The 24,674-nt window shown below is 41.8% G+C and overlaps 1 pseudogene; it reads left to right on the top strand.

Moving 5' to 3' along the window:
- Positions 1-24,414, top strand: part of LOC147424687 (uncharacterized) — a 34,195-nt pseudogene extending 9,781 nt beyond the window's left edge.
- Positions 24,415-24,674: the final 260 nt, after the last annotated feature.

Here is a 24,674-nt window from a genome sequence, read left to right as displayed (position 1 = left end):
CAGACCTCATGGGCAAAGACTCCACCCCTAACTAGCTCATTTTCCTCAACTTCCACTCTTTGTTCCTTGCTACCTCTAGTGCATCTTCATATATCCTAGGCTTCTTTAGATCCACTCTCCAACGTATATTCTCCCAAAGACCAGCCAAGAACCTGTCCTTATTCATCATGTTAGGCGGGGGCACCTGTGGTGCTAAGGCCTTGCACATTCGCTCCCATGCCAATGAGAGCTTACATATATACGCATCTACTGGCTCACCTTCCTTTTGCACCAAAGCGTGTACTTCTTGCCACACTTTGTCAGGATCTTCTATCTTCACAAACTCCACTTCCAACCCATGCCTTAGATTGTCCCAACTCAATCTTACAGGTGGATCCACTGCACGTAACTCCTCTTCAAATGTTTTGGACCAGACTCGTGCATCACTCTTCAAACAAATTTGGAGAAGACGTAACATCTGCACAGGGTCATGAATCTGGTTGCTAATGTAGGCAACCTCCATCTTTTCCAAAAAATCTTCCACATCTTCATCACTTCTTCCATGAAACTCCGGATAAGAGAAAGCCGTGGCTACCCAAGTTACAATGCTTTGAGAACCCCTTTGAACACACCTGCAAGAACCCAAAACTTTTGACTACCCAATCCCCAGAAACTTCAATGGAGCTCACAACTTTAGATAAGTACAAACACATACACATCAAATGAGTTTTCATAGTTGATCATCGGAATTACAACAGGCAAAGGACATTCCAAGATCTCTCGTAATCTTCTTGGCCCGAACATAAAGACTATGCGCTGTTGGAAAAAATCCTTCCTAGACACATGAACATTTATCTGGATTCTTTGAGTTAAATGAAATGGAGTGAATTGAGGGCCATTTTGATCATCAATTAAAGCCAACCATGAAGCTCCCAAGAAGGCACACCTGACTTAACCTCTGATTTTGCCAAAATTTCAGCAGCATAACAGCATAAATGGCTCAAAAGACCAAAAAACCAGCCATCATAACTTGGGAAAATTTCGACAGAGTTTCCCCCGAAATAGAGCAGTAGGAACCCAAAATATAGACTGTCTATGTATGCATAAACTGTCAACAATAGAACCCGAGCATCAAGTAGGACTCACTAGTACATAGCCTATGGCGAGGTCACAAAAAGGGTGCTCCAGCTACTTGTATCACCGAAAGGATCTCCACATTTGAGAATCCCCCAGCTCAATAAAAACCTCACTCTATCGACCCTCACACGAAGGCTAATGCAAATCGCGCATAGTCAAGTCTCAGAAATGACTATCTTCCAGACCAAGTCTCAGAAATGGCTGGGACTGCCAAATACAACCAAATATGGCTCCCCAAATGCATACAATGGAAGTTTCCACAAGTAACGTACAATCCAACAGACAATGCGCTCAAATAGGCGCCAAGTGATGCATACCCTCAACAACTGCAAGTGACATCACTGCTAGTATATCACGGTACTCCAGCTACCTGTACCTGTGTGAATCACCTGTACCTGTACCTATCCTGTAACCTTTAATCTGCAACCTGTAATCCTGAATCTCGAAGCTTGAAGCTCGAAGCAGAAGGTACTCTAAGAAGATCCTCCGTAGGGGCGCCAAAAGTATGTGAGCGGGATGAAAACACACACAGCGCCTCTATAAAGACCCGACACACACTCTTGGAATGATACACACACACACACTATGGGGCACCACTCGGCTTACACAACACACCTGGCCAAGACAGGGAACACATCTCTGGAGTGAGAGGAGAGAGACTATCCACTTGCCCACTCCACACAGACACATACACACACACACACACACCCAAAAAACTCAGTCCAAAAGAGAATAATTTCTGATGTTAGATACAAATGAGCTTGGTCCAACACATATGGGGCAAGCAACTCACACAATATGGGTAAAATATACCAAATACAATCACAAATTGGAGAAGAAGCTTCGCTCATAGGAGAAACTTACACAGCCAAAACAACAGAAAAAGAGTGAAGAATTTGGAAAAATGGACAGCGTCATCGCGTCCACAACGGCCCAAAACCCGAGTCTACAATGTCAAAGTGCTCAAATCCGACCTCGGATGAGCAGTTTATGGCCAAAGCAGGCTCCAAAAACCCCAAAAACACACCTGCGGCTGTTCCTCCTCTCTTCTCCACGTTTTTTATGGTCTTCTCTCTTTTTTTTCAGTTCCCACACTTAGCTTTATTATTTGGGCACCCTTGGCCTTTTAGATGACCTCAAACGGACCTCGAACATGCCAAAAGCTGACCTCGCAGTGCATAGTTGTCACCTTTTTGCATCATCCACACACCTGGCACTCATTTCTTTTCAATAATGCGTCTCGCAACCACGTGAAGTGGCCCCAAAAAGTGGTCCTAATGATGACATTTTAGCATGACTCTCACAAGAAAACACCCACGTTGTGTTCATCCTCATGCGCGTGCAAATATTGACCCCGTTCGCCCTCCTGACGCCACTAGATGCCATCTGACGCACCTGCTTACCTCATGTCGTCGGCCCACGGATAGCTTCCTTGAGAAGTTTTACATGCTACCAACTCCTCCTTATTGTAGAAAAAACACAATGGTACTGGTAATAGTGAAAATCGATGCACTATGTACACCCTGTCCTACCTGTACACATGTGGGTCCCACGTAACCACCTGGCTCTGAAAAATGGGCAATTCTTTATTTGATGCACCATGCATGTATATGTACATATGCGCAATCCTTTGGTCCAAAAAACTCCTGACACCGTGATCGGGTCCTTTGCTGTTTGTTTCAGCCCTAGACGGCTCTCTCTATCGTGCACGAGGATGGAGAGGGGGGATGTTGAGAATATCCATGGTTCTACTATCCCGGATAGGCACTGGCTCAAGCAGCCCATCGTAGCGAAAACGCAGCCTACGAAGAGTATCAAAATCCCGCGACATGATAGTGACACGGTGTGCATGGGCAGCCAAGATATATCTATCGCTTAAGAATTCCACTAGGTAGTCTTCAACAATTTCTTTAAGGCAGAGTAATGCACTGCTGGCCAATCGCATGCCGACTCTCCACTGCTCGCAAATCTCACGCACTACTCGCTGGAAAGGGAGACGTGGAATAGCAGGTTGAACGTGTCGTTCTATCCTATGCAGCTCTTGCAGTACACCTCTATGCGCCTCATATCGGCGTCTTCTTGCTTGAGAATTCAAAGATTCACCTGTTGCCCTCCTAGCCGTGGCCTTTACACGAGGCATCTCTACAAATAGCATAACACTGATAGCCGTTTTTCGGCTCTCCATAATTGCCATAGTAAGTTACTCCACCCTACCATATTCAACCAAACGCTATGGCTATCCCTACCATTTCACTGTACATAGGCGTGTGTGAGTTAGGGGGCTTTTCCCATATCTTCTTAAAAACCCTCATCTAGCTAGTCACTGGGCTAGTTGAGCCAAAAAAATAAAAAAAATAAAAAAAATAAAAGTATATTATGGCCTCTTTGTGTGTAAATATTTCAATCTATATATGTCCTAAATATAGGGATTTTTTATAATTATTTTGGTATTTTATTTAAATATTCTACTTAGGTGTGTGTTTTTTAAACCTATGAACACCTTCTTTCATTCTCTTACACCATAATTATATTTTTTGCCAATATTGTACATACTCTAACCTCATATTTTTCCTCTATACAAATCACTCCCACATTTTCACCCTCACCCTCGTGAAAACAAAAAATTGATTTCTACTCATTGGTTACTTTTATTATATTATTTATTTGCATACCTTTTCCTCTTTCACCCAAAATAATTCAAGGAGGGACCATATCATACGATTCCAATATCTTTCCATATCCATAACTCCTCCATATTTTTATTATTATTTTTACTCATTATTCTAACACCATGTGCTCATTAAGCTAAAGTCCATGAATAGTCCATACACTAGTCCCACCATGTATATATTTCTTTATTCACCAATAATCCTCCTCCATGCATGGGTCAAGGGCAACTTGGATGCTTTGTATTATAATATGACAAAGGAGGGTCTCACTTTTGGATGCATTGTACAAATTCAACAAAGGAGGGGACCACTAAAAGACTTTTGCAGGCATAAAAAACAGGCTTTTTGGTGAGAATTTTGGCACCTATCTCCACTCCGAATTTGGAGCGGTAGTCAAAAGAGAAAATGTAGCCCACACTCTGAATAATCACCTCAAATTTTTTCATGATTTTTGGAGCTACCCGCCGTGAGCTATGATTTTTTGAGTGGACCCCAGTTTGCCCACTTTTCTCACAAGTAGCTTTTAGTCTTCTCTCACCCTTCCACACACCTACTCACTCTTACACATCCCTCCCTCTCCTTCCCTCACTCAAACATGCAATTTCCATGGCTTATCCCACCCTCTTCACCATTACCCTTCTCTCTCATCCCTATAGTTCTTTTATGAACCTCTACATACATACACCCTCTCCATGTCTCTCTCTATTGCTTCTATGTTACAATTTCATTTACCTCTCCTAAAAATATCTAAAATTCAGCATCTTAACCATGATAACTTCTACAAATTGAGGATTTTTCATCAACAAATCCTCTTTTCATCGTGGTGGTCAACCGTGGCGGCGGCGTAAAGAAGCGAAAAAGAAGAAGAAGACCAGCGGTCATTTTTTCCACAATCTACACAAGGGTGAGTTCAAGCTTCTTGAAAGCTTTACCATCTCAATGATTCTCTTTTAATTCACCCCTCTTCCTTCATCAAATCAACTCATCCTACCCATTGTAAATGTATCCCTAACAATTCTAGTGATTATTACCACTAACAACTAACTTCTCTTGTAAAAATGCACCCACACTATCAACATATGGAGTAGGCAACCGCACAAGTAAACCAAATTCACTCACTCCCATGGAAGTTTCTCTCCTTTCACCACATCAATAATTCTCTTACTTGAGCCCACATCCATGTGACTCAAGAGAAAAGAGAGACCCCATTCTCATTTGAAATTCATAAAAATTCATAATCCTTGATCTTTCTTAATAAAATTGATTAGGATTAATCCTAATCAAGGCTTCTAAAACCTATAAATAGAACCCATTCTTCCTTGTAAAAGACATCACTATACCATTGCACACTAGATTGAGCGTAGCACACGCCAGTTCTATCTTGGTTGTAAAGAGAGAGTAAGCTTTCTATACACTATCACTTTGGTGCATAGAAAAGCTTGAGCTAGTTTGAGTGAGTGCGAGTAGAAGATATTCTTCCTACCATTGTTGTATCTACCCCAACATCAATGAATTGGTAGTTTTGGGTGCAATTCATGTCCAAAGGCTCATGCTTCTCCTCCAATTTGGCTTGGCAAACTCATTCAGCTTCATAAGGTGATTTGTTTCATTGAAGGTTGTTGTTTTGTTGCTTGTGATTCATTGGCTATTGTTTGGCTACCATTGTAAGAGGGTGGATGGTGAGAGGGCTCCCATAACCCTAAGACAATGTGCTAGTGATGCTATAACCAAATCTTGTCACTTGATTTCGCAAGCTCTAAGTTCCTTTTTGTGCAAAATATAAAGTTGAAGCTAAGTTGTACACCATCTCTCTCTCTGTCTCTCTCTTTCTCTCTCTCTCTCTCTCTCTCTCTCTCTCTCTTGTGTTTTAGTGTGTGAGAGTGTTCCATTGGTGTTAGGGTTAGTGTAAATTCCTTGCTTGTTTGTGGGTTACTCTAACGATTCTCCTCTTTTGCGTCCTAGTTCGCTCTTAAACTAGGTGGTGCCCCTTGTGTAGTTGGGATTTGGCTGTGGGTTTGTTGTTTTGGTTTGTGTTGTGTTTTGCCCCAGCCCCATTGAGCAGCACGGGAGCCTTGAAGGGTGTCTAGAGGTTGCTCTTCTTGTTGCCCGCCCCGGACCGCCTCAAAATTGGTGCCCCCACTGAGGACAGGCTTGTGTATGTTTTGTGATGGCTCAACCTTAGCATAATCAAGTAGCTTGCATGAATCACGAGAATTTGTATGATCCCTTCATTCCCATTGCAAGGCAAAAGGTACACATAATTGTTAGTACTAAGTTGCAATTTCAGCGAGTAATTCATAGAATTTTAGGTCCTCTTAGGTTGGTAGAGATAAACGCATCAGTAAATCCTTTTATTTTGCCTCTCATTAGGTACGACCTTAGTTTGGACGTCTATATTTTTGTTTTGTTTTAAGAATTAGGTCATGCATAGACCATGGATAATGGCCCAGGAATACAGGTTTTTCCCTTTCATTTCACTCCACACATTAGAGTAAACATTGCAATTAGTAGAAAAATCCATTTTCAACAACGTATGGTATTCATGTTTGGTGCCCAAAGAGTAGGAGAAATTCTCGCGTCACCAAACCCTGTCATTCTACCTCTTATTGATTATCATAGGTCATTTGATGTGAATATTTTTATTTTGTTGTAGAATAGATTGCAATTTAGAAAATATTATTGTGTAAATCTTTTAAAGAAAGAAAAAACAAAAACGCGTCACTTTGAAATCAATTTAATGGACAGACAACGCCAAATGTCTAGATATCCTCTTTTCTTTGGAGAGCCTGGAGAGGATGCAGAATTATTTCTAGCGAATTTCAAGATGTCTTGCCATATCAAGAGGATAGTTATTGATCAAGAACGTGTAGAAATGTTTGAGGTGGTCCTTAGGAAAGATGCTAGTACTTGGTTTGACTCTTTGCCTGAGGAAGTTAAGGGGAATTACACAGAAGTTTTGAATCGTTTTAAGAGATACTTCTTTGATCCCCAAAACACTCAAAAACTATGGCAAGACATTGTTTCTCATAAGCAAAAAGACTTAGATGACTACTACTTGTACAAGCAAGAGTTTCTACGTCTTTGGGCTCTATGGATACGAAATGTTGCTAACCCTGGTGATGGTGCAGAATTTTTAAAGAAGGAGAGGTTCATAGCCAGACTCTTTCCTGACCTTAAGGTAAAAGTTGAGGTGAGTGCACCTGCTACTTTTGATGCAGCTGAAACTAGGGCTGCTGAGAAATATAGGAAACTCAAGTGCTTAAGGGGGGAGGTTCCAATAGAAGGTCTTAGACCCAAAGGTAAGTCACAAGCATCAACATCTAAGGAGCTTCCTGAGGTAACGGCGTAAGTGATTGAGAAGTTAAATGAATCTTTAAGCAGCTTGTCAATTCACCTTGCACAAGCTGTAGGTCCAAAGGGACAAGCAAAGAAGTCTGAAGAGCGAGACCCACGACCTAGGAGAGTCTTGCAATGTTGGAATTGCAGTGAGTCTGGAGATAGGATGTATAATTCTCCTTGGCCCCGTGGGGAGCCAGGGAGACCTAAATTGAATTACCCAGTGATGAATGCAGGTGAAGGAACTAGTTAGCAACCACGGCTTATACAAAGGCCAAATGGAGCAAGACCACCTCCACAAGGAGTGGAAGGAGTTCCACCTTTGCCAGACCCAAGCGTGCATGTGGTAGAGGTGACAAATTCAAGAGAGGTTGACATGGAAGCAAATGGCATTAAGCGTGGCGGAGGGAAAGGTAAGGAGAAAGAAGGAGTTACATCACAATGTGACCATGGACGAGAAAAGAAGGCAAAGGAGACCAAGGAAGCTAAGAGGACTCGACGTCGTATCAACCTCCAAGACTTTCCTCTTGGACATGGAATGGCTCCATACAACCTGTTGGAAGACATGAGAGGTAAGGGTCCGGATATCTCATGGCCTCAATTTCTTGCATTATGTCCACAAGTTAGGAGGGATTTAACAAGGGCAGTTAGCACTAGGAGAAAGGTAAAAGAGAGTGTGCCTGTTGTAAAAATTGCACAAGCTGAAATGAATGAGGACATTACACCTATGCTAGATTGTTACATAAAAGGGAGATTGGTTAGGAAAGGTCTAGTGGATGGGGGTGCACAAATTTGCATCATGACAGAGGGACTCATGCAAAAACTAGGCACGCACATCCATGAGACACCTGAAATTAAGGTCAAGATGGCAAACAATAGCAAGGCTAGGTGCATAGGCATTTGTAAAAATGTTTTTGTAGAGGCCTTTGGCATTAAGAAAGCAGTGGAATTTTATGTTATGTTGACCAAGGGAAGTGGTTATCCATTTATCCTAGGAAGACCATGGCTAATGAAAATGCGAGCTTTGCAGGATTGGGAGAGTGGGAAATTAATTTGCAGGAATGACAATCATAAGAAGGTTGTCTTTGACATGAAGGAGCAACGCCACGAGGATCTCCATGAAGAATCATCTCAAAGTGAGACGGAAGAAGGTTGGACCGATAGCACTTCAGAAGAATAAAGTAGCGGCAGCATTACTGAAGAGGAGTCTTCCATCGAAGTCATGGGGGTAAGGTTTAAGCCAAGCAACCAAGAGACCTCTTTGTCAAGGCTTGGAGGAGGTAGGTCCTCAAGAGAACGAAGGTGTTCAAGATGAAGGGATGCTGGAAGGTGTGCTATCAACAACACTTACAAAGGATGAAAGAGAGGAGTTCAAATGTGTGCTAAGGAAGTTTCCTAGGCTTTTTGCTAAGGACTACACCGACGTGCATGGGGTAGATGTTGTTCAACACAAGATTGAGTTAAAGCCTGAGGCCACACCAAAGCTCTCGAAGCTACGAAGGCTAGGAAAGCTACGAAGGCTTGGGTTATATGAAGGAGAATGCTATACTCAAGAGAGGTAAGAAAGCTTGCTAGCAGCAGGTTGTCATTTATCCAGTGGAGAATTTCAGAGTGGGTCTCTCCTGTTGTTGTCACTCCTAAGAAAAATGGCAAGTGGAGGGTGTGTGTGGATTACCGTCCCCTCAATGAGGCAACAAAAAGAGCTCACTTTCCCCTCCCATTCCAGGATGAGATACTAAATGAGGTAGCTGGTCATGAGAAGTACACTGTGTGCGATGGTTACTCAGGTTACTTTCAAATAGGGATTGCATTGGAGGATCAATTGAAAACAACCTTTATCACTCCTTGGGGTTGTTATGCTTTTAGAGTCATGCCATTTGGTCTGACAAATGCTCCTGCAACATTCCAAAGTTTCATGAATATGGTGTTTCAAGCATTTTGGAAAGTAAATTAGGGTGTTCATTGATGATTTCTGTATTTATAGCTCAAAATCATTGCATCTACAAGGGTAGAAGAAGGTTTAAAGAAGCTCTACGACATGGGAGGTCAACTCAACCCCGACAAGTGCCATATAGGTGAGGATGAAGTAATCTTGCTTGGTCATAAAGTTTCTTACAAAAGGCATTGAAGTGGATCCTTCAAAGGCAAAGGCTCTTATTGAGCCACCATCACCCAAGAGTCTTAAGGAGGTCATCTCATTCATTCAAAAGGTGAAGTATATGTCACGCTTCATTCACTTAGCCTCGGAGTTACTTCACCCTTTGCAAAAGTTGACACAACAAGTAGAATTTGCATGGTCTGATGAGCTTGAAGAGTACTTTTGTAACATTAAAGCCATTTTGTCAGAGCTACCAACACTCATGCCTCCTTGTTGGGAGTACACATTCTTTGTTAGCTCTAGTGCTGGGAAAGAAACAATTGGTGCAGTTTTGCTACAACAAGATCCCTATAGTACCAGGATGCGGCCCATCTACTTTGCTAGTAGGGTCATGAATGCTTTGGAGAGAGACTACACAGAAGCAGAACTCATGATGCTTTCTCTCATGTTTGCGGTGAGAAAGTTTAGATCCTACCTGCTACCAAAACCTTTCGTAATTCTCACTGCAGAAAATTTGTTCCCTTGGGTGTCATCTCAAATGAATCTTAGTACTAAGATCTCAAAGTGGATTATGGAGTTGCAAGAGTTTCAATACTCTTTCAAGGTAGAAGATAGTGTGCGTGCACAATTGGCAGGGATTCTCACTTATAGGGTACATGAGAAGGAAATTAAGGTGCCTCAAGTAAAGACCCTACCATTGCCACCACCAAAAAGTATTCCCAATGCTTTTACCTTGTTCTTTGATGGAGCTTTTCGACGAGCCACAGGGAAAGCAGGGGAAGGGCTAGTGTTGCTCAACCCAAGTGGAGAGGTGGTCATGAAAGAGAAGGTCAATCTACCAGGTTCAACTAGCAACAATGAAGCAGAATACGACACACTACTTCATGGTTTGAAGATGTGCATTGGCCAAGGGATACAACGTCTCATGGTAAAAGGAGATGCACTTCTCATTGTTAAACAGATTTTAGGCATTTGGGCATGCAAGAATGAAAGCTTAAGGACAAAAGTTCATGCCATTCGTAGGATGTTTAATCAGTTTGAAGAAGTGCAACTGTATCATATTCCTAGGAAACAAAATGAAGATGCTGATTTACTTGCACAACAAGCAGTTACGTGTGTTGAGAAAGAAGTGCAGGTCATCATGGTGGCAGCAGTTGTCAAGCAACCGAGATACCAAGGGTTGGAGTCATTGGCTCCCATTATTGGCTACATTTTGGAGGGCGAGTTTCCACAAGACTTCACGAAGGCTCAGAAGAGGAGACTCATGAAGAAGGCAAACGCGTATCTCTTCCTAGAAGGATCGCTCTACCAAAGAGGAAAGGATCAAGTGTGCAGAAGAGTACCAACTATCGAGGAAATTCCAGCCATTCTAAAAGGTTTTCATGAAGAGGCATGTGGTGGTCATTTTGCCCAAGAATCAACTGTGAAGAAGATTTTGCTTGCGGAGTATGTTTGGCCAAGCTTGCATGTGGACGTTCAACATTGGTGTAAAAGCTGTCACAATTGTCAGATAAATGGAAATAGAAGGTTGGTGCATGGCCCGAGGAAAATAGTTCTTGCAAATGGACCCTTTGAAAAGTGGGGCATTGATGCTATGGGTCCTCTGCCTAGGACAAAAAATGGTAAACTCTACGTTCTAGTGGCTGTAGACTATATGACTAGGTGGGTGGAAGCTCAAAGTGTGGCAAGAGTGAATGAGAGGACAGTTAGCAAGTTTGTGTACAATCACATTTGTTGCAGATTTGGAACACCTTTGGAGATTGTTTCTGATAATGGTCCAGGGTTTAGGAAGGGCTTGCTCACAGAAGTTTGTGAAGAGCTTCACATTCTACATCGTCATAGCACACCATACTATCCACAGTCAAATGGTTTGGTGGAGAAGGCTAATGGTGTCATTGCAGGAATCATTAGAAAGATGGTGCAAAACAAGACAAAATTATGGGATGACTTCTTGGATAGTGCCTTGTGGGCATATCGAACCACATATAGGGAAGCCACGGAGTTCACACCATTTCACTTGGTCTATGGTCAAGAGGCTTTGCAGCCTATCGAGCTCAACATTCCAACAATGCGACTTCATGGCAAAGGAGCACAAGATGATCAAGAGGTATGGATGGATCGACTTCTTACGTTAGTGGAGCTTGAGTGGAAAAGAGAAGCAACATATGAGTGATACAAGAGGAAAGCCACACAAGCGAAAGAAACGCACGACAAGAAACTGAAGGACAAAGGCATCAAGGAAGGAGAGCTTGTGCTAAGGTATGACAATCGACTTGACAATCGTTTTGATGCCAAATTTGAAACTAGATGGAAGGGGCCATACATAGTTAAGAAGGCTTTCAATTCAAGTTACTATCAACTTATGGACTTGAATGGGAAAGAGCACTCCAGGAAGGTAAACGGGTATCGCTTGAAGCCTTATTTGAGTCGAATTCTACCAAAGGATCTACCAAAGATCTGTCAAAGGGCAGCTGTCTCATGTAAGTATTGTTACATGAAGTACGAGTGTAACTCCAGCCAAAATTTTGAGGAACCAAACAATCAAGATTTCGTCAAGGACTCTGAAGCACTCTCTTTGGAAAAGATGCTCTATGATGGTACATGAACATACCATCATCCTAGGGGAGGGCTAATGATAGCCGTTTTTCGGCTCTCCATAATTGCCATAGTAAGTTACTCCACCCTACCAAATTTACCCAAACGCTATGGCTATCCCTACCATTTCATTGTACATAGGCGTGTGTGAGTTAGGGGGCTTTTCCCATAAGATTTGAGGCTTTTTCCATATCTTCCTTAAACACCATCAAGCTAGCTAGTCATTGGGCTAGTTGGAGCCAAAAATAAAAAAAATAAAAGTATTTTATGGCCTCTTAGTGTGGTCAATATTTCATTGTATATATGGCCCTAAATTTAGGGATTTTTTATAATTATTTTGGTATTTTATTTAAATATTCTACTTAGGTGTGTGTTTTATTAAACCTATGAACACCTTCTTTCATTCTCTTACACCATAATTATTATTTTTTGCCATATTGTACATACTCTAACCTCATATTTTTCCTTTATACAAATCACTCCCACATTTTCACCCTCACCCTCGTGAAAACAAAAAATTGATTTCTACTCATTGGTTACTTTTATTATATTATTTACTTGCATACCTTTTCCTCTTTCACCCAAAATAATTCAAGGAGGGACATATCATATGATTCCAATATCTTTCCATATCCATAACTCCTCCATATTTTTTATTATTATTTTTACTCATTATTCTAACACCATGTGCTCATTGAGCTAAAGTCTATGAATAGTCCATACACTGGTCCCACCATGTATATATTTCTTTATTCACCAATAATCCTCCTCTATGCATGGATTCAAGGGAAACTTGGATGCTTTGTATTTAATATGACAAAGGAGGGGCTCACTCTTGATGCATTGTACAAATTCAACAAAGGAGGGGACCACTAAAAGACTTTTGCAGGCATAAAAAACAGGCTTTTTGGTGAAATTTTGGCACCTATCTCCACTCCGAATTTGGAGCAGTGGTCAAAAGAGAAAATGTAGCCCATGCTCTGAACAATCACCTCAAAATTTTTTCATGATTTTTGGAGCTACCAGCGGTGAGCTATGATTTTTTGAGTGGACCTAGTCTGCCGCTTTTCTCACAAGTAGCTTTTAGTCTTTCTCACCCTTCCACACACTACTCACTCTTACACATCCCTCCTCTCCTTCCCTCACTCAAACTGCATTTTCCATGGCTTCTCCCACTCTCTTCACATTACCCTTCTCTCTTATCCCTATAGTTCTTTTATGAACCTCTACATACTTACCCTCCATGTCCTCTCTCTATTGCTTCTATGTTACAATTTCATTTACCTCTCTAAAAATATCTAAAATTCAGTATCTTAACCATGATCAATCTGCCAATTGAGGATTTTTCATCAACAAAACCTCTTTTCATCGTGGTGGTCAACGTGGCGGCGGCGTAAAGAAGCGAAAAAGAAGAAGAAGACAGCGGTCATTTTTTCCACAATCTACACAAGGGTGAGTTCAAGTTCACCATCTCAATGATTCTCTTTTAATTCACCCTCTTCCTTCATCAAATCAACTCATCCTACCCATTGTAAATGTATCCCTAACAATTCTAGTGATTTTTACCACTAACAACTAACTTCTCTTGTAAAATGCACCCACACTATCAACATATGGAGTAGGTAACCACACAAGTAAACCAAATTCACTCACTCCCATGGAAGTTTCTCTCCTTTCACCACATCAATAATTCTCTTACTTGGGTCCACATCCATGTGACCAAGAGAAAAGAGAGACCCATTCTCATTTGAAATTCATAAAATTCATAATCCTTGATCTTTCTAATAAAATTGATTAGGCTTAATCCTAATCAAGGCTTCTAAAATCTATAAATAGAACCCATTCCTCCTTGTAAAAGACATCACTATACCATTGCACACTAGATTGAGCGTAGCACACGCCAGTTCTATCTTGGTTGTAAAGAGAGAGTAAGCTTTCTATACACACATCACTTTGGTGCATAGAAAAGCTTGAGCTAGTTTGAGTGAGTGCGAGTAGAAGATATTCTTCCTACCATTGTTGTATCTACCCCAACATCAATGAATTGGTAGTTTTCGGTGCAATTCATGTCCAAAGGCTCATGCTTCTCCTTTTTGTGCAAAATATAAAGTTGAAGCTAAGTTGTACACCATCTCTCTCTCTCTCTCTCTCTCTCTCTCTCTCTCTCTCTCTCGTGTTTTAGTGTGTGAGAGTGTTCCATTGGTGTTAGGGTTAGTGTAAATTCCTTGTTTGTTTGTGGGTTGCTCTAACGATTCTCCTCTTTTGCGTCCTAGTTCGCTCTTAAACTAGGAGGTGCCCCTTGTGTAGTTGGGATTTGGCTGTGGGTTTGTTGTTTTGGTTTGTGTTGTTTTTTGCCCCAGCCCCATTGAGCAACACGGGAGCCTTGAAGGGTGTCTAGAGGTTGCTCTTCTTGTTGCCTGCCCCGGACCGCCTCAACACCAAAAGACAATTCATTTGTCAGCACAAGGGACTTCAGATTTCAAAAAAGGTCAGTACCAAGCGAGTATGTGTGTAGGAAAGAGTTTGCCTTCCCATATTCGCTCGGTAGTGACCTCAAAAAATAGTAATAGCAGACATTACTTATATTTTCGGATGTCAGTACCAATCAAATAGGTGCATAGAAAATAGTTTGCCTTCCCTTATTCGCTCGGTAGTTGTTACCATATACATGTGGTAGTGATGTGTGTGAACACACTAGGACCGCCGGGGCATTTTTTCCCTCTTTGGGAGGTTTTTCCCCCCGTGCATTGTATACACGCCCATCACTCTAGGGCTATCTATCTTTCCATTGCACACTAAGTAACACACTCTCTATTGTGTGCCTTGAGCTTCCTTTGTCTTCTCCAAGCTGTGTGTGTTTCTCTGTAACCCTAATTCCAATAGTAGTGACCTCAAAAAATAGTAATAGCAGACATGACTTATATTGCATGAGGTCAGTACCAAGCGAATAGGTGTATAGGAAAGAGTTTGCCTTGCCTTATTCTCTAGGTAGTGACCTCAGAAAATAGTAATAGCAGACATGAATTATATTTTCTGAGGTCACTACCAAGCGAATAGGTGCATAGGAAAGAGTTTGCCTTGCCTTATTCGCTCGTTAGTGATCTCAGAAAATAGTAATAGCAGACATCACTTACATTTTCAAAGGTCAATACCAAGCTAACAGGTTTGCATCCCCTGCAACAAAATACCTTATTCGCTTGGTAGTGAGCTTAGAAAAGTGCACAAGCAAGCGAACAGGTTTGCATCCCCTGCAACAAAATACCAATGTGAAGGAGACGTTTAAATCCATGCGGTCCTAATTGTCATGTCATTCCCTCCCATCACCTCCCCTAATCTCGAGGGGATGGTACCATTGATTCTCTCTCCCACATCCACCTCTCATGAAACCGCATGGCGGTACCACCCCTCATAGAGCACTCACTCATAAGCCAGAACCCAGGCTCTGATTTTTAGGCATGTCCATCTTGTCTATTTAACTAGCAGTTGTTTCAGAACCTCCCTCAGGGTTTCGCATAAAAACTACAAGAAGCTTAGGATAGTGGTGATGCCTTTCCAAAGTATACTCCCGTAGCGCCAGCAGCACCGCATCCGAGCTCTCCTCATGAGGTCCCCCCTTGGCTCCCCCTTGGCCCTCCCTCGATGTTACCCTTAATGTTCTCAACCGACACAACCCGGGAGTGGCTGCTGTCAACACGGGAGTCAATTCTCGAGGTAAGTCGCTGATAATTCTTTGCTTTCTGCTCCCAATTTCCAAGCTCCTAGTTTGAAGAGTTTATTTTCTAAATGCTCTGTGCAGGATGCTAGCCTGAAGCTGTAGCAAATGCTGATCGTCAGGCACATGGTCTCAAGGGTCTCAATCCTTAAAGACTCTCTCGAAGCAAGAGGGCCTAAAGACGTGCAGCGATTGCTCGCCGAGAATGGCTCTGTAGAGGCTATCTTTAATTGGCTACATGAGATGAAGGATGAAGTGCTTGAGCTAGCCAGTAAATATGAGGAAGCCATTAACTTTGCCAACAGGCTTCAGGAAGAGATAGTCTGCTGGCTGTGAAGGAAAAGGACTACATGGTTATTGCAAACCCTAAACCCCCAGAAATTAGTAGGCCACTCTTTGTAAAGTCTGAAGTGTTTTCTAAATCAAAACCCGTAAATCAAAACCCGGTGTTAAGTTGTAATTTTGTTTCTTTCTTATAAATTCAAAACATGTATTTGGCAAAAAAAAACCCTAAATCCGCAACAAACAGGGTTTACCTTCCCCTTATTTGCTTAGTATTGACCTCTGTACTAGCGGACATCATTTAACTTTTCTTTTGGTCAGTACCAAGCGAATAGGGCCCTTCGGACTAAGTGACCTTCCCTTATTCACTTGGTACTGACCAAGGACGATGGTCAATACCAAGCAAACGGGTGCAACAAACAGGGTTTACCTTCCCTTATTCGCCTGGTATTGACTACACAAAATACAAGTGCACATAAGGGTAGTAAGTAGCATACCTCTTCACTGTGTGTAGATTACGGCGTCACTGAAGCACTGCAGAACACAGAGGATGCTGTCAAAGAGTAAGAAGAGAGGATGCAGCTAAAGAGGTAGATGAGAGTTTGCATAGGTGCATGGGTTGCTTACCGCCGTAGATTGATGGGGGTAGAGTTAATTTAAGAATGATGCGCAGTGAGGACGCGAATGAAGAGATAGAATAGTTGAAACTTGAGAGATGTTTGGTGGGGGTACTCCCTCAACTTAGAATGCTTACCTCGGGGAGGGTGACAACTTCACTTATGCGCAAGATTGTGGTTGGTAAATCATATTGCATGGGAATCTGAGACCATTTATTACTGGTTGCCCTTGTGAGCACAACCCACGTGCCTTTTTGAGTGAACGTTTAGGGTCAGATAGACGCCAATCTCCCTTGCAGTCGCCATCTCCATCTCCAAGTGGAACAAATAGATCGCCGCTGCCTTTGCCTTTTCTACTCTCTTCCCCTTGGCCATCTCTCGTGATCCTGCATTTAGAGTCAGACACCGATCGCCCTTGCATTCACAATCTCCATATCCAAGTAGAACAAACAGATTGCCATTGACTAGCATTTTCTAGCGCTTCACTTTCAGTGCCACTGCGTGATCCTGCATTTAGAGTCAGACACCGATCGCCCTTGCATTCACAATCTCCATATCCAAGTAGAACAAACAGATTGCCATTGACTTTGCATTTTCTGCGCTCTTTCCCTTGGCCACTTTTCGTGATCCTGCGTTGAGAGTTAGACGCCGATCGCCCTTGCAGTCGCCATCTCCATGTCCAAGTAGAACAAATAGATCGCTGTTGCCTTTGCATTTTATGTGCTCTTTCGTTTGGCCACCTCTTGTGATCCTGCATTGAGCGGCCTCCACTGGGTCGAGTCCTTTGCTACCGCGTCGCCATCGCCACCTTCTGGTTCTTGCTGTCGGTGGCCTGCGACATCACCATCCAACTCGGCGCCATTGGATATGTAGAGACAGGTTCTTTCTCCCTGCCTCTCCCCTTCTTGTGTGCTGTTAACTGTGTGCGCACCGAAGCCACTGCGTTAGGGTAAAATTAAAAGTCTCAAACCGCATGCATGGTTGGAATAATAACTCCTTATGTGACCGTACCGCATGCATGGTTGGAATAATTACTCCTTATGTGACCGTGCCTGTATTTGGGCATAGTGAGTGAGTAGGCCTATAAATCTATCACTGATAACATTAAATGCTCTATTCTTATCCATCTGTTCCAAATGTTTGGGTCATAGGACAGAACCAAGCGAATACAGCCCTTCAGAGATTCTTGGGCCCCTATTCGCTTGGTTTTGACTCAAGGGCCGTCAACTTTTATGACATTAGCGCACGGGATAGAACCAAGCAAATAGGGCCCTTTGGAGATTCTTGGGGCCCCTATTCGCTTGGTTCTGACTCAAGAACGGTCACCTTTTATGACATTAGCGCATGGGACAGAACCAAGCAAATAGGGCCCTTCGGAGATTCTTGGGGCCCCTACTCGCTTGGTTCTGACTCAGCTAACGTCACCTCTTATGACATTAGGGCACGGGACAAAACCAAGCGAATACGGCCCTTAGGAGATTCTTGGGACCCCTATTCGCTTGGTTCTGACTCAACTAACGTTACCTCTTATGACATTAGCGCACGGGATAGAACCAAGTGAAAAGAGACATTGAGGGGTACTTGAGGCTCAATATTCGCTTGGTTATGACACCAAATAGTTTTGGCTTGCTTTTTCTTTCAGTCATGGGGATCATAGTCCTGGAGACAGACGTGAGTGAGGATACATGTGAAGAAAAAATATTCACGTTCTTATGTAACGCCCGTGCTCATCACCGTGCACCAGAACTATCAGGAATGTTCAATGAAGAGTTTTCTATACAGCGGATTATAGGTTGCTCATTTGAGTACCTACAAACCCATTTGTAACAGTATGAGGCAGTCACTTGTGACAATTCCATGACAGTTGATGGCATGAGATATGTACACCCAGCCGACCTTGACCCTTACAAGAGTGCTTCAAGGAGACTGAATCGCTGTCTAGAAAAGTGTCCCTCCAATGCACTGCTTGTACAAGACAGGTGTATGAAGCACTTCAAAAAGTGTCGCTTAGTGAAATTCTACCATGTGTTTGTCTGCTACTTATACTTGCAGACGGATGGTGAGTCAGAGACTTCCCAGTCAACAACTTTCGGTAGTTGTCCATTGGCGCCGAAGGAAGAGGTAGAGGATGTGGAGGTGCAGTTCGACCCAGAAGAAGAGCGGGTAGAGGTACTAAAGGAAACATTTGATGTGCGCTTAACTCTTGTTTCTCTTGCGGATGCAGCAATAGGGTGCAAGCAAGAAAGTCCAAGTAAGGAAGTGACTTTGCCTCTGAATTGTGCTCCTAGCTTTGCTATGGCGGGCGACACCCACTATGTTCTGCTCACAGATATCATACATGAGCTCAATATACGGGAGGACAATTGCCTAGCGGAAATTGCAAATTTTTGTGAGGCAGACATGGGGTTTGTGGACGATGATGGAGTGGACCAACATCTTATTGCTGACATAGCTGTCCGGGACTCACAGTTTACTTCAGGGTGGCAACTGATCAAAGATACGTTCAATGAAGCAAAGTCCAAAGCAAAGTCCGGAGAGACCAATTTACCAACAGATGAGAAATTTGAATCGACAACAAAACAACTCGGCTTGGAAAACATGGGTAGGCATGTGGCACCCAAAGATCAGGTAATGAATAGTCAGTCTATTCACTTGTGGGGGAGGTCAATGCTTGAAATGGACGAGAATCAAATGGTAACTTTTGTCGTGCATTCAGATGGTATTAGAGATGGCCCAGTGATAAAATATAATGATCATTTTTTTTGTTGCCAGGTGCTAGTGTATGACGATAGTTTCTTTGCGAGGCTCACGGCAAGGGCTTGTCACTGGAGTCCAAGGCAAGGATGCGGCGTTGTCTCACTACATCGGGCATTTCAACCACAAAAAGGTTTGTAGAAACAATTCAAGTACTTGGCAATTGTACTCATCTCACTTACGGCCCATAAATTCATTACAATTTTTATGTAGATCATAATATACCACAAGGAATACTCCGATGACAATGCAAAGTTTCCACTGTTTGCAATGAAAGTTATTACAAGATTGTGTGGTGGGCACCCCCTCCCACTAAATGCAAAAAGACTAATTCTGATTGAGAAACAGTTTGCTTTACGCGTATTTGGCATTGGGTATGGGTGCCAAGCACTCAGAGCCCCCTCTTTCATGTCCTACACAGATCAGGCTCTGGCTGCAGCGGTTGAAGACCCGGAAAGCTTAGATCCATACAGGAAGCGACTGTTTCTGAGGGAAAGAAGACGCCTGATGCCCGTGGGGATGTTTCCATCAACAGAGGAACGAGCTCGTCTACAGAGCTTGCACATCGAAGAGGTACAAAGTGAGGAAGAAGGAGGTGCATCGAAGAGGATAAACACGACGGGCTGAGGTCCATCTTCTCCTACTCCTAACTCGTGACAGTCGCCACCTCGCATGGCACTCTATCGCATTTGAAGCTCCCCAAGCCATCTGTTTCTTCTCTTTGCAGATGTGTTGTGAAGACCGTGTAATTTCTGAACTCTTAAGAAGTTCCTTCTGCCTTGCTCTATGAATTAGTCGTCTATAAGTCCATTGGTGTAACTCTAATAGGCTATTGGCCTTTTCTTTTCCTCCCCCATGTGTAGTGTGCTTAAAATAACCCGTTCTTGCCATGTAGTGGGTTTTTTCCATGCCTTGTGTGGACCATATTGATAGTGAGCCGTATGTCTTGGCAAAATATGGACCATGGTTGAACAGTATGTGGTGCATTGAAATAAAACAAAATGGTCAGTAGAGTACAATTTAAAATTTTATTTTGTATATGTAGAATGCCAACCCACCATGTAATGTGTGATATGTTGCCCACCCCACCCTGTAAGGTAAGCCTTTTTCCAATCCAGCAAGGCTGCTTGAAATGATGTGAGATTACTTTGGTCCCAAGAATGCTGCTCAACGTAATGGAAAATTTTATCTAGTGATTTCCACACGTTCGCCTTGTGATTCTCGATTGCCCCACCACCAACATTGTCTTTAACCGCTTTATGTAACTGTTTCTATTTGTTGAACAGGTTTCTCCTTTCTTCTCTATCTGAATCTTTGAGGCTAAACCCAAGAAACCTTCTTGCTTTCACTCCGCCAATCGATGCTTTCCTCGGTACCTTGTACCGACTTTGAGACATCTTAGGGTCCTCTTCGATTTTGACATTGCCTCCATGCAAACCAATGTCTGAGAGCACTCCCTCTAATGCTTTGATCACTCTTTTCGACTCACTCTCTGGCTTTAATGTCCATGCAAAACATATGTACAAATGAACCACTTTTTCAATTATTCGACAGAGTGCATGAAGTGTACAATTGTGAACACTACTTAGAGGAATATCAAGCACTGGTTTGAAAGTTTTATCTTGAAGATGTCTGTTGGGAACTCTATTCCATTGCACACTCTCAAGTGATTGTGCATCAGCCATGCAATATAAGCATGGATTTTCCACAGCTGCTCTGTGTGTTATGTTATACATAACACTTAAGAGTGTTTAAGTCACCTGCCATGTGCCATTCCACTGTGTAGTCACCAAATCCTTCCACTGAAAGAACGGCTCCATTTCTTTGTTCACTGATGATAGAAGGAATTTGGGTTTGACTAAAAACCCAATCGAGGATTTCAAAAATTTCCTTATCAACCTGCAGTGAAAAACGAAAACGCAAAATCAACAACCAAATAATCAATATTTTTGTTATCATAGAGTGAACGAAGTATACCTGAAATGATCCTAGAGTTAGAATGTTGTTTTTTGATTGCACGCTGAAGTATCTTGGATCCTCTTTCGTTATTGATGGATCCAGAGCTCTGTTCATGAGGGTAATGGTGACTCTCTCCAGCTTCTTGTTCTTCAGGACCTCGCACTCGTCGAGCTTCAAAACAAACTTGAGAACCCCACCGCACTCGTCTCGAACATATGTCAAAGAAGTGAACTGCATACCTTTGCAATGCTTCAAGATCAACGAAGAGGTTATTGTGCTCGTTAAACTTTACCTCTCTGTCGCCCTTGCCTAAGAACATTGCTTCAATATGGAATGGTGACCCAAGTTTCTCAAACACCTCATCGTTTACGTGCCGGTGAGCAGCCTTTACATGTGATGGCTTTGGCAGCAATGATCCTCTCTGTAGTTTATTTTGAGACTTTTTAGCTAATTCTTTGAAGAGTGCCCTGTATCCCATCTACGAGATGCCACTCTCATCAAGTATTGCTTGCACTTCCATTGGTTCCAGCTGATTCTCATTCATGAAGGAGGTAAGTAGACTCCCTTTCAACTTACGAAATTTTTTCTGAGTTATCATCTCTTCAACTACTTCTTTTGGAACTAGATGACTGTAATGCACTCCGACATTGAATCCTACACCGTTCGAGTTTGGATGCAGTAAAGAACTGTCAAAAAAGCACCATGCGTTATGATCATGTATAGGAAAGTAAGTGTATCAATTTCTTAATGAAGCACATTGAAGAAACAAACTTCGAGTTACCTTAAATCTCGTATTCGTTTTTTCAGGCCACCACTACAAACCTTCATGTTCTCAATGTTGCACAAATATCCTTTTCTTTTCTGACTACCAAGCACGATGTCTTTCTCTCGCAAACTTGTGATCTTCTTCTCAAGGCCTTGGATTGTCTCTCTGTTTGATGAAATCTTTTGAGAGCATGCTTCATTAAGTTTCTTCAGCTACATGTTCTCCATCGCTAGGAAGTTTCTTTGCCTTTCCGCATTCAACCTCTCATTTCCAAATGTTCGGTGTATCCCAATAGCCCATCCTTGCCATCGCCTGTGAAATGTAAGAGGTTAGTGATATTAGCAAAGGGAGGTGGCGCATTTGTCGTAGGATCCTTTGGATAAATAGACCCATCGGTCCACAAATCCAAATGAAGTTCCTTGTTTGTCCTTCTAAGTTCTTTCTTCCGTTGAGATAAGAAAGACTCCCTTCTACGTTTCTGCAACGGTGCGTACTCTTGCAATACATCAACATGAAGATGATGTGTGTTTTTTCTTTTGGTAAGTGTTAAAGATGAAGGGGTTGAGGATTGTAAGTTCAAATTAGTGTTTTCATCAGGAAAAGATGCGTTCTCCATTCCTAGAGTTGATAGAGAAGAAGACGGAGAAATATCTCAGGTTTTGGGAGGGAAGGCCATATTCTCAAGTTTAGAGTTGATAGAGTTCGTGTGGCTTATGTTTCTAGAGGGAACGCTTGTAAGTTAGCATTTCAAATCATTAGTCATACAGTTAGTTGGATTCCTGACAAGAGAACGAAGGATAAGAATGATAAAGACGGCGGCTACCTACCAAAGAATGTCGTTTTGCCTTTTTGTTGCGCAGAAAAGTATCACATAAAATGCACAATTTAACATTTTCATTTTCTCTCTCTAAGCCGACGTGGCACTTCTTACAGGGCCCAAAAGTGAGTCCAACTTTCTCCTAATGGAGCGAACTATTATCGCGAGAGGATTTCATCTATTCAAGGGCATGACATCTTACAAATTGATACTACTACATGAATGAGTCTTCTTCAACAAAGAGTTATGCCCTATACTTGGGATTGGATAAGACCCATCGAGTCTTTGCTACACAAGTTTATAGATTTTCATTGTGGAAACAATATAATTGCATATGAAACTAAAGACTTACAGCTAAGACAACGACTAGTTGAGCCTGGTTGTGTTGGAAGTATTCCACCTTGGATTCAGGAGAATGACATTATCCTAATGAAACCAACCGTAAACCCTTTGTGTTCTTTTAGCACGTTACAGTATGCCGTTGTAAGGGCTATGGATCATGCTCTCGTGCAAGTGAAAGTTGCATGGATTAAAGAGATTGAGACTCAATATGGAGAGAAGCGATGGAAAGTTGTGAAAGAAGATGAAGAGTGGAAGACTTGGTGGTTGTGTGAGAGCAGTAACAAGAGCTAGATAGTTTTAAAAAGAAGAAATATTGTTGCTGAAGGTTTTATAAAGGAGGTTCCTATAATGTGGCAATCATGACTATACAATAAAAGGTAACACTTGAATTTAACATATTTAGTAAATATTTTCTTAGGGGAGAGTAATTTTATTATTTTCGAAAGCAATAATATAAATGTGGTTCATTTGTGTTTAGTGTACAAATGGCTAGGATCCAATCGAAAGACATTGAAGCTATGGTAAACAACCCGGACTTGGTAGAATTTCTAGAGGCCATGATTAAAAAGGCTAAAGATGCAACTCACACCAAGCAAGGTACTAGTGTATGTTTAGCACGTTACTCTAGTGGTTGCAAAGTTGTTTAATAACTTTCTAATTAGCATTAATATGCGTAGAAATACAAAGTGGATCCTCTCGAGTAGTTGCCTCAGAAAACAAAGATTCTTTGCCAAATGAAAATGGTAACATACTTTGATTATTAGCATCAAATATATGATTCAAAAGTGGTTGACTTTATTAGAATTAATCTTTGCGAATGTTATTTATAGGTGTACGGATTTCTTCATCCTCCAGTAAAGAAAAAGTTAGGGCACCCTCTTATGACTATATATTTTGTCTACCAAAGGGGAAGGATAGGGATCCTAATAAGCTCTATGGGAAAGAGCTATTAGAGAAAATGCATAAAGAGCATCATGCAATTATGTGATAACTATTGCACTGTTTGTCGATGGTTTCGTAATTTCTCTATGCCGGCCGACTTACGTCACAAATTATTCGCAATAACTATGATAAAATTGCGGTGCTTTCTTGGGAAGGAACTGAATACAAATGACATGTGGAGGACATCTACAAATGGGTTGTGACCTCAAAACAAGCAAAGCTTAAGTACGAAAAGTCAAAGGTAGATAATAACGTTATCCTTGTTTTTACTTGCTTAGTTTACTTTGTATATTTAAAAAAAAAGATTCTTTAATTATTTTATTTATGACCTTAAATAGGAGGTGTTTGTGAAAAGTGAAAGCAAAAGTCAGTCCAATGAGGAAAACATCGATTCTACAATTTCACTTGAGGTATTGAATATTCTTACAATAGTAACTTATTATTAAATAATCACTTGAAATTTATCTTTTTTTTATTGTTATCTTTTACAGCTTTCTATTAATGTTGTCTCAAATGCTAGTGATGAGAAAGAGAAAATGATTGATAGCATTGAGGTAACTTTTTCTAGTATCAGTCTTTTGAATATAGATGTATATGTAGTATCTATAACACATGATTTTACTATTTCAAGCAGCATGATCAAAGTGTATTAGTCAAAGGAGATTTTTT

This window comes from Adiantum capillus-veneris, chromosome 25 (assembly GCF_014529385.1).
Source record: "Adiantum capillus-veneris isolate H3 chromosome 25, ASM1452938v2, whole genome shotgun sequence".
Classification (NCBI taxonomy): Eukaryota; Viridiplantae; Streptophyta; class Polypodiopsida; order Polypodiales; family Pteridaceae; genus Adiantum; species Adiantum capillus-veneris.
This window is presented reverse-complemented; position numbering and strand designations above follow the sequence as displayed.